We start from the raw sequence: 11,147 nt of genomic DNA, 5'->3' as shown, positions 1-11,147 counted from the left end.
GAGTAGAAAAGGTAGAGCCATATGGAGTTTTTCACCTGCGTCATTCTTCTAGCTCTAAATTCATCAAGGTCAATGGACATCACCTAAAGCTTTATCATGGAGAGAAGATGAAGGATCATAAAGAGTTAGAGGTCTTCCTCTTGGAAGACCCACCAACAGAAGCAGAATGAGCCTGAAGAGCGTCCAACTTAAGGACGTAAAAGCAAAGTGCTAGGTGAGAGACAACCCACTATAGTATGATCGTTCTGTTTCAGTCTTTGTTTTGTTTTATTTTATTCTATTTTATTTTTCTTAGTGACTCTTATCATATTCTTTGCATATAGTCTGCATTTGCATTTGCATTTTGCATAAAAAAAAGCACACGACGCGCGAGCGTCGCTGACGCGTACGCGTCATAAGTGCATTCGGAACAATTAAGAAAAGAAGCAGAGAGTCACGCGGGAGCATCGCTGGAGGCATGCCTTAGGCACAAAAACGCCCACGCAAACGCGTCCCTGACGCGTCCGCCTCGCTTGCGAAATCAGCCATCCACGTGTGCGCGTCACCCACGTGCACGCGTGACCCTGCAAAATCGACGTAAATGGGTGTATGGCAGAGAGTTATGATGGTGTGAGGCTGGAATTGTGCTGGAAGCACAAGCCCTATCACGCGTACGCGTTCCCACGCGTCTGCGTCATTTTTCCAAATAAGGCCATTCACGCGTGCGCGTCCCTCACGTGCACGCGTCACCCAAAATTTTGGCAATGTGCGTATGAGACAGAGAGTTGTGAATGCGCGAGGCTCCATTCACGCCAATAGCACAATTCAGGTCACGTGTACGCGTCACCCACGCGTACGCGTCACTTGAAAATATCACAACCCACGCGAACGCGTGCTTTACGCGTCTGCGTCGTTTGCGCCGCACAGTTTATCTATATCAGCGCCAGAATTCCTATCTTTTCTTCCCCAATCCTAATTTTTTCTTCTGCCTTCTTATTTCTTTCTTCTTCCTTCTTTCTTCTTTCTTCTTTCTTACTTTCTACTACTTTCTTCCCCCTTCTTAATCCTCTTCATCAAGGTTATTTTCTTCTTCCCTTTTACTTTTCCATTATTATTTTTATTTATGTTTTCTTCTTCTTTTTCTTTTTACTTACATTATCTATGTTTTCTTTTTCTTTCTTTTTCTTTTTACATTCTTTTGATTGGTGTTAAAAATTTAATTGGGTGATTATTTTCTTTTATATTTTGCTTGTGGATTATTAAGGAGTTGTTTGACAATTAATATTACTTCTTAAGGGTTGCTTGCATGTTCAAATTTAATACTTTCAATAACATATTGACCATGCATGCTAAGTGTTTGTGAAAAAGCCCGTATTTAAATTATTCTATTCTTCTACTCTAATGCCTGTGTTTTTCACAAAAGCCCTTTTAATATTTTATTGATTGAATATAATTGTCAATACAAACAGATTGTTAGTTTGAAATACTTGATGATCAAATTGGGCATTTAATGCTTGATCTATGCTACTCATGCCTTTGTCGGCATGCCAATAAACATCTTGCATCTAATTGCCATAACATGCACTTGCTATATTCCCATTGATGAACTTATCACATGTAGTCACGACCATGTGTTAATGACATCCTTCTTTATCGTGCAATGATTATCAATTGTACCATCCTCTTCCTTGCTCAAACCCTTAGCTTTACATGTTACTTTCTTCTTCCCTTTTCAGGATGGCCACCAGGAAGGGTAAAGAGAACGCTACTCCCAAACCACCGGCAAGGAAAGGAACAAAAAGAGCACTAGCTGCGGAGACATCTTCAACAGCAGTAAAGCCCTCAACAAAAAGAATCAAGAGGATCATCAATGTCAATGAAAAAGAGAAAGCCTTTCCAGCAAAGGACATTGCACGGTTTACTAACCGCTACTGTGAGCAGATGTTCCCCATCCTGGCTGAGCGGAACTATAACAATGAGTACCTACTCATCCACCTGACCCACATTGTTGAATTTGTTGAGCCTAGAATTGAGCGAAGACAATGGGGATTCCTACGGAGACAGCCACGGCAGGTTAACCTTTCATGGGTAGTTGAATTCTACTCTAATTTTCACATGCCAACCATGCAGTCTGTCTATGTCCGTCAGAAGCAAGTCCCCATAACTGAAGAGGCCATTCAGCGAGCTTTAGATCTTCCCCCTGCTCCAGAAGGATTGGACGCATTCCAAGAAGCCTCTTTCAAGCGCCAGATATACCAATTTGACTGGGACGCCGTTCTCAGAGTTATAGCATAACCTGGAAGCAGATGGATCTATGGATACCATCGATCCCGACCTAAGGGCATATTGGCTTTAGCACTCACCTTGGAGGCTCGAGTATGGGCATAGATTATGTCCCATTATGTCTTTCCGAGCACTCACGAGTCCTCCTTCACTGCAGACATGGCTGTTCTACTCTGGTGTATCCTTGCAGACCAGCCTCTCAATTTACCAAGACACCTTCGTCATGCTATGGGACACGTACAGATTGCGGGCAACCTACCCTTTCCCGCCTTGGTTTCAGATCTAGTCTCAGCAGCTGGAGTCTCCTATAGAGCTGGGGACACCAAGGCCATGATCCCACGAGATGATCAGTACGTCTCTAATGGGAAGTACATCAGACCAACAGCAAACACTACTAGCCAGACAGCAGCACCGGCCGAAGATATTCTTTCTCCTTCCACATCACAAGCACCTTCAACAAACCAACTGCTCCATCAGATACTTGAGAGGTTAGACCGGCTTGACCGGCAAGGAAAGCAAAGAGAGCGCCGTAACAAGCGCTAATTTACATACCTCAAGGAGTTGCTTGTTGGTAACCACCCACATGAAGAAGACCCAGACACCCCGGACTCCACTTTATTTACCAGCACAGGGAGCCATGACGGTCTCGATTATGGAGATACTGCTACCAGTCCCCTTTGTTCCTGACTGATGACACCGAGGATGGTGCCAAGCTTTAAGTGTGGGAAGGTTGGTCAGTACCTGACTTTCGGAGGTAATTTCTCTTTCTTAGCACCAATAAATTATTTATTTTTCTTTTGTTTAGGATAGGATAAATTGCATAGTAATAGGTATTTGCATGCATGTCCTATTTGGTTGAAAAATAATAAGTTTCTTTTTAAGACTCTATTTTTTTAAAATTTTACTAATTTAAATTAAAATTTTGTGTTAAATTTGTTTGAAGACTGTAAATTGGAACATGGTTAAAAGCAAAGAATATACAACCTGTGAGATTTGAGCTTAATTACATGGTTACACTATTTAACCATAAAATTTTTATTCTTGTGTGTTTTTCTTCTCTATGATTGTAATCTATATTTTGTTCCATCCTATATGTCCAATGTTTAATGTGTTTATATGCATGCCTATGATTGAGGCCATTATTTGATTATTAGCTCACTTATCCCAAATAGCCTACCCTTCCATTCACCTTTGTTAGCCACTTTGAGCCTTTTAATCTCATTTGTTCTATATTTTACCACATCACTAGCCTTAAGCAGAAAAACAAATTAATTACCCCAATTGAATCTTTGGTTAGCTTAAGATAGAGATTGTGTGTCAATTAAGTGTGGGAAAACTATGGGAACATGGGTTAATAGGGAATGTTTTATGTTTTTATTTCATTTAATTAATTGGGAATTTGGGTACCTACTCATGTGAAACTAGAAAAAATTAAAAATCTATGTGCATTGATAATGTTATGTTTGTTTTTATTCTAAAAAAAATCTAAAAATATCCAATAAATAAGTAAATAAATAAGGGGACAAAATTACCCCAATGCTAAGTTAAGTTAATGAAAAGATCAATGCATATGTGATACAAGTTAAGAAAAAAGTTGATGCATGAGTATGTAATGAAAAAGTGGGAATTTTGGGTAGCTAAGCATGATTTTAAAAAGTATAAAGAGTGTACGTATAGGTGAAAGCTTAGGTTGATCAAGGATTCAATTTATAGCTCACTTAGCCATATATATACCCTTACCTTTACCTTAGCCCCATTACAACCTTGAAAAGACCTCATGATGTTTGTATTGGTACATTAAATACTTGTTGATTGGTTAGGTGAAGAACAAAGTTTAGAAAGCATGACTAGGGAAGAGTAGAGTGATTACCCTATACACTTGAGTGATTAGAGTTCACATATACTATCGGTGAGGGTTCAATGCTTGATTCTATGTTCCCTGCTTTCATGAGCTGTCTTCTTACAAGTTTACTTGTTTTTTCTGTATGATTTTAATTGGTGATATTTGATTTATGTTTGTCTTGAAGAACTTATTTATTCTTAACCAAGTAGGCAAAACCATCTTAGCATATAGTTGCATTCATACATAGGTTGCATTGCATTGCATGAGTCTTACTTTTCTCTACTCATTTATTTTATCTCCTTGAGCTAAGCATGAGGACACGCTAATATTTAAGTGTGGGGAGGTTGATAAACCACTATTTTATGGTTTATCTTGTGTTTAATTGAGTGGTTTCATCAAGTCTTTACCCACTTATTCATATGATTTGCATGATTTTACAATCCCTTCCTAGTTTTGTTCTATGGTTGAAAACTTGCTTCTTAGAGATCTTTAATTTGTGTGTTTTAATTCTCCTTTATACCATTCGATGCCGTGATCCGTGTGTTAAGTGTTTCAGGTTTTATTGGGCAGGAATGGCTTAGAGAATGGAGAGGAAGCTTGCAAAAATGGAAGGAACACAAGAAACTAAGGAGATAACCAGCGAGCATCAATGCGCACGCATGGCCCACGCGAGCGCGCGACATGGATAAATTTGCAGCGACGCGTGTGCGTGCCTGACGTGTACGCGTGGATTGGAGTTTGCACGAAGACGCATGCGTGTGCCTGACGCGTACGTGTGGATTGGATTTTGCACGAATACGTGTGCGCGTGACTGACGCGTATGCGTGACAAGAAAATTCACCAAATGACGCGCACGTGTGACTGACGCGTACGCGTGACATGCGTGATCTGCAGAAATAATAGAAAATGCTAGGGGCAATTTTGGGCTGAGTTTTGACCCAATTTTCGGTCCAGAAACACAGATTAGAGCCAGGAACCGTGCAGAGACTCAAGACACATTCTCATTAGCATAGTTTTAGGTTTTTAGATCGGAATCTAGAGAGAACTCACTCTTCCTCTAGGTTTTCTTTACATTCATAGTTTAATAGTTTATTGCTTTTGCTTTTGGATATTGAAGAGTCATAACCTCCGTTGAAGATATTATTCTAGTTTGTTTTCTTACTTCCTATTTATTTATTCCATATTCTTAATTCTTGTTTAGAGTTACAATTGGATTATTTTGGATTTATTAATGCAAAAGATTACTTTTATTTTAATTAATTTTCAATCCCTATTTTATTTAATTTATCATGTCTTCTTCTTATATTTTTATGAGCGTTATATTCATGTCAATGGAGTAGATTCCCTACTTGACATGGGGGTTGATTAAGAGGAGACACTTGAGTTGGAATGCTCAAGTGATTAGTTAAATTGGAAGTTGTTGGCTAATTCTATATTTACTAACGCTAGACCTTCCCAAGGGAGAGGACTTGGATTTGCGAATAAGAGTTAGCTCAATCACTTGACTTTCCTTTATTTAGTAAGGGTTAACTAAGTAAAAATAACAACCTCTTTATACTACACTTGAGAGAATTCCAACAAGGATAGAATTTCTAATTAATCATTTTCCCAGTCAAGGCTTTTTAATTAGAATATATAATTTTCTTTTAATTTACAATTATTTATTTTCTATCATTCAACTCTCAAAATCTCTCGAAAAACTCCTGATTAATAAATTAGCACCCTTTTTAGCAACTCGTTGGGAGACGACCTGGGACTCATACTCCCAGTATTTTTATTCTAAACTTTTGTGACAACCTTTCTAAATTGATGAGGCAGATTTTTGTTGGTTAAGAGCTATACTCGCAACGCTGTTCTTATATTATAATCTCTTAATTGGCCGACTCCCGCCTTACGCATCAATTTTTGGCACCGTTGCGGTGGAGTTGCAATTGTATGCTAAATTATTAATTAGTGTACATATTTTTATTTTATTTGCATGTTTTATTTTATTTTATTTTATTAACATGAGCTGTGTGTTTCTTTCATTGAATGACGCATTCACTGCCTGATCCGAGCTTAGCCACGTTTGATCCTGAAATTGAAAGAACTCTTTCACGTATTAGGCGAGCTCAGCGTCGGTTAGCCTCTGAGGGTGGTGAAGTGATTATTATCGATTCACCAGTCCCATCTGAGGGCGAATCTGAACTGTCATCTGAGGAAGAAACAAGCTCCTTTACTACTGATTCAGTTGATTCACGTGCAGATAGAATGGCAGCACCTAAGAGGATTACTCTCCAGGAAGCTGGAGCCCCAGATTTTACACTGCAACCGTATCAAGTGCGTCATCTAAATCTAGCTAAAGATTTTGAACTGAAGACTGCACTAATCAACTTGATGCCCAAGTTTCATGGCTTACCTGCTCAGGAGCCTATCAAGCACCTCAGGGATTTTCAGACAGCCTGTTCTACTGTTAGGCGTCATGGTGCAAATGAAACTTCTATTTTGTTAACCGCTTTCCCGTTTTCTCTTGAGGGAAAGGCAAGGGAGTGGTACTACTCCCAACCTGAAGTAACTATTACCAACTGGGATACGCTCAGGAGAGAATTCTTGGAAAAATACTTTCCAGATGAAGTTACAGATAGATTGAGGAAAGAGATCTCCTGCATTGTTCAAGGTGAATCAGAAACTCTCTATGAGAATCGGAGGTTCTCAGTATGGTAACAGTGCCCAATATATAAGATGTAAGGTTCCTGGACGCCAAAGGCAATCCTAGAAATCCACATCGATACTGATATTCGATCTTAACAAAATATATAACTTAAACCATAAACAGTAAACAAAGTTATCTAAACTTAGAGGATTTCTGACTAATGCTAATCACACCACTGTATCCCACATCCTTCGCCAAATTACCCTCCACACGATCCCATCACCACCGCCTAACTAACCTCTTCAGCACCAGATAATCACAAGTATATGCAAACAAGTAATACACAGGTAATATTCATATATAGCAAGTAATTCAAGAAGCAAGTAGGCATATTATATATTTAGGCAAACTGCAAGTAATCAAAGCAAATAAGCACATAAGAGATGCATATGATGAATGCCTGTCCTATTGGCTCGTGATATCACTTGTCGGTTCATGAATGCCAACCCGCACATCCTTTCGGATGTCGCCTTTCTGCCACATTCGAGGATATAGCGCCTGACACGCTTTTGTATCGTTATGAGGATATAGTGCCTAGTACACTTGCATGCTCCAAGGATATAGTGCCTGGCACACTCTTGCGGCAGAGAAGGAAAATAACAACAACATCTGTTTCATCATAAATCATTCCAGGGATATAGTGCCTGGCACACTTTCAACATCCAAAAAGTCCATCAACCTCAAATCATCGCCATTCACCACCATTTTCTCCTCTCAATCCATTCTCAACTCTCAAGTCTCAATATTTCAGGGATATAGTGCCCGGCACACTATTGTTCCAAGGATATAGTGCCTGACACACTATCTTGCAGTATCCATCAAGGTCATCATAACCATCATCAGTTCTTAATTCCATAATTTACCATCCATTCACAAGTTCTCAAGCCATTGCCAACAAAACACTTTACTAGTTCACCCACAACTTCAGAAACCTAAGTCTCTGTCTTCTAAACTCATATAGAAAATTACCAATTTAGCTCACTAACCCATCTTTATTAGTCTTAAGGTCTAATTATTAGTTAACAATCTTAAACAGTAGACAAAGAAGTTTGAAAAGCTAGAGAATCCTTGAAAAATGAAGAAAAATAAATTTTCAGCAAAACAGGGTGTATGCATACGCATACTTAAAATTTTGCAAGGCCTTGCGTATGCATGCACCATGTATGCGTACACATACATAGAATTTTGCTCATTTCTCGTACGCATACAAGAGTTCGCATATGCATAGGTACCAAACAGAATGGTATGCTCGCGTATGAGGGGTTTGCGTACACATACCCCCTTCAGACCTGCAAAATTTTATAAAGTTGCAGAAATTAGTTTTAAACACCAAAATTTAAATGTTTATAACTTCCTCTACAGAAATCCATTTTCATCAAACTTTATATCAAATTAAAGATCTTTAGTTGAACTTTAATTTAACATAAATTTCAACCAATTTGGAAAACAGAGGCTCAAGTTATGATCTGTCAAAATTCACCAAAAATAAAGTTTTACACAAAAATATCAAAGTTCTCTACTTTCCAAATTTCATAACCAAAACAAACCAAAATATACCCAATCATCATAAAACACCACCACACATAACAACTTACCATTTCATATCATTTCCATCAATTTCAACACCTATCCCCCTCATTCTCTTCCAACTCTTTCCACCACAAATCCAACACAATTCACAACTTCCAAATCAAAATATCAATATTAACCAATTTGCACAATCCAACCACTCATAAATCTCATCCATCCTATGACACCTTCAATCCTCGTAAATTGTATCATTCAACACCAATATCAATCTTCAATATTATTCATTAACAATAACATCATAATTTCATCAAAATAATCACATTCATCAAAATCATCATACATTATCAATCCACAATTTTCAACAACCAATCCAATCCTATCCTAAGGTCCACTAGCCTAAGTGTCCAGAAACATTACATATTACATAAAGAAATCCGAAACCATACTTTGACCAATTTCCAAAATGCACCAAACACCAAAACGAAGCCACCAAACTCGAACTCAACGCTCCAAAACCATCAAGCTCACTCCAACAAACACCAAACCTCAATCTAACATCATATAACATATCACGTCAAACTTGGGGTTCATAAAATAACTAAACACAAGGGTTTAGTGAGACCTTATGTTACCCAATGAGATTAGGGGCAAAACCTAACCATATTCCAATGCTAGATCACCCATAAACAAACAAAATCACAAAATCTACTAAAAAGTTATAACAAAAAACGCGAAACTGTTAGGGCTGGAAACTGGAGCATGGATTTTTAAAATCTTACCACTTTGTTTAAATAGAAACAAAGAGCTCGACAAGAGTTTCGCGTAGCCGCAAACAGCTCGTCAATCGGAGTACCGTAGCTCAAGTCATGGTCACCAGAAGGTGGTTGTGAATAGTGACCAAACCCTCACCTCTCATCCCTTCTCAATCAGCGTCCCTTTCTTTGTTTTAGGGCAAAAATGAGCTGAAAGCTCATTAAACATACATATATATGTTGGGTCTTGGACCCAGTTTGGGTCCGGTCCGACTCGTTAGCGTTTTAGGTCCGTTTGGCTCACTTTGGGCCAAAACCTTTAAGATTAGTGCCCGATTTTCAATTCTAAATTATTTTTGTCATTTCAAAATAATAAATTCAATTTTCAAAATCTTATTTTTCTCAATATGCGATTTCGGTCAGACTAGATCCAGTACTGTCAGCTTAAGTGTCGGTACGCATTTTTATAAAAAATTTTCGCAAAAGATACATTTTCCAATTCAGAAAAATTCATTGAAATCAAATTTCACCTTTATATTTTAAAAAGAATATTTCTATATTTTTGAACCTATTTCGGGCAATTAAATTATTATTTTATTGAAGCGGTTTTATGTGAAAACTCTGGTTCTTACACAAAGCATGACGCGAGCCATTTCTTGAAGGCTTCTATTTCTTCTTTCAACAACCCCATTTTGTTGAGGTGTTCTAGGACAAGAAAAATTATGTGATATACCAAATTCATCACAAAAAGATTCAAAATATTAGTTTTTTATTTTTTTTCGTGATCACTTCTTATGGAAATAATTTTCAAATCTTTTTTATTTTGAAAATTCTTGCCTAAAATAGTGAAAGATGAAAAAGCATCATTCTTATGAGTAAGGAATAGAACCCAACCGAATCTAGTATAGTCATCAACCACATCTAAGCCATAGTACTTACCTCCTAGGCTTTGAATTCTAGCAGGACCAAAAAGATCAATATGTAGCACTTCCAATAGTCTCTTAGTTGAAACATCTTCCTTAGGTTTAAAAGAGATTTTGGTTTGTTTACACATTTAACAAGCATCACAAGTGATATCTTTGTCGAATTGTATTTTAGGAAGACATTTAACTAAGTCCTTTTTGACAAGTTTAGAAATTTGAAACATGCTAGCATGTCCCAACCTTTTGTGCCATAACAACTTTTCGGAATCCATGGATGTAAATAAAGTATGCCACATTTTGTTCTTTAAGTTCCTCCAAAGTAAGACCATACACATTATTATATTTTTTTGCAACAAACAAATGATCACCAGATTTTTCATCTACAACTAAGCATTCTAACCTTTTAAAAATAACCTAATATCTCAAATCATAAAGTTGACTAAAGCTTAGAAGGTTGTGCTTCAAACCATCAACCAAGAATACATTATCAATCAATATTTTTACTAACTTTACCTACGGCTATGATTTTTTTCCTTTTCCACCATCATCAAAAGTCACAAAACCTCTATCATACTTGTTAAGTTTGATGAAGAAAGTAGACTTTCTGGTCATGTACCTTGAGCATCTACTATCCAAGTACCACATGTCTTTCTTCTTCTTAGATGTAAAGCAAATTTGCACAACACTTTAGGTGACTGATGAGCGGATATTTTATACGCTTTTTGGGGGTAATTTCATATAGTTTTGAGTATGTTTTAGTTAGTTTTTAGTCTATTTTTATTAGTTTTTAGGAAAAATTCATATTTCTAGACTTTACTATGAGTTGTGTATTTTTCTGTAATTTCAGGTATTTTTCTGGCTGAAATTGAAGGAGCTGAGCAAAAATCTGATTCAGGCTGAAAAAGGACTGCTGATGCTGTTGGATTCTGACCTCCCTGCACTCAAAGTGGATTTTCTGGAGCTACAGAACTCGAAATGGCATGCTTCCAATTGTGTTGGAAAGTATACATCCAGGGCTTTCCAGCAATATATAATAGTCCATACTTTGCACAAGGATAGATGACGTAAAATGGCGTTCAACACCAGTTCTCTGCCCAATTCTGGCGTCCAGCGCCAGAAAAGGATCAAAAGCTGGAGTTGAACGC

This window comes from Arachis ipaensis, chromosome B10 (genome assembly GCF_000816755.2).
Source record: "Arachis ipaensis cultivar K30076 chromosome B10, Araip1.1, whole genome shotgun sequence".
Classification (NCBI taxonomy): domain Eukaryota; kingdom Viridiplantae; phylum Streptophyta; class Magnoliopsida; order Fabales; family Fabaceae; genus Arachis; species Arachis ipaensis.
Note: the sequence above shows the minus strand (reverse complement) of the source record.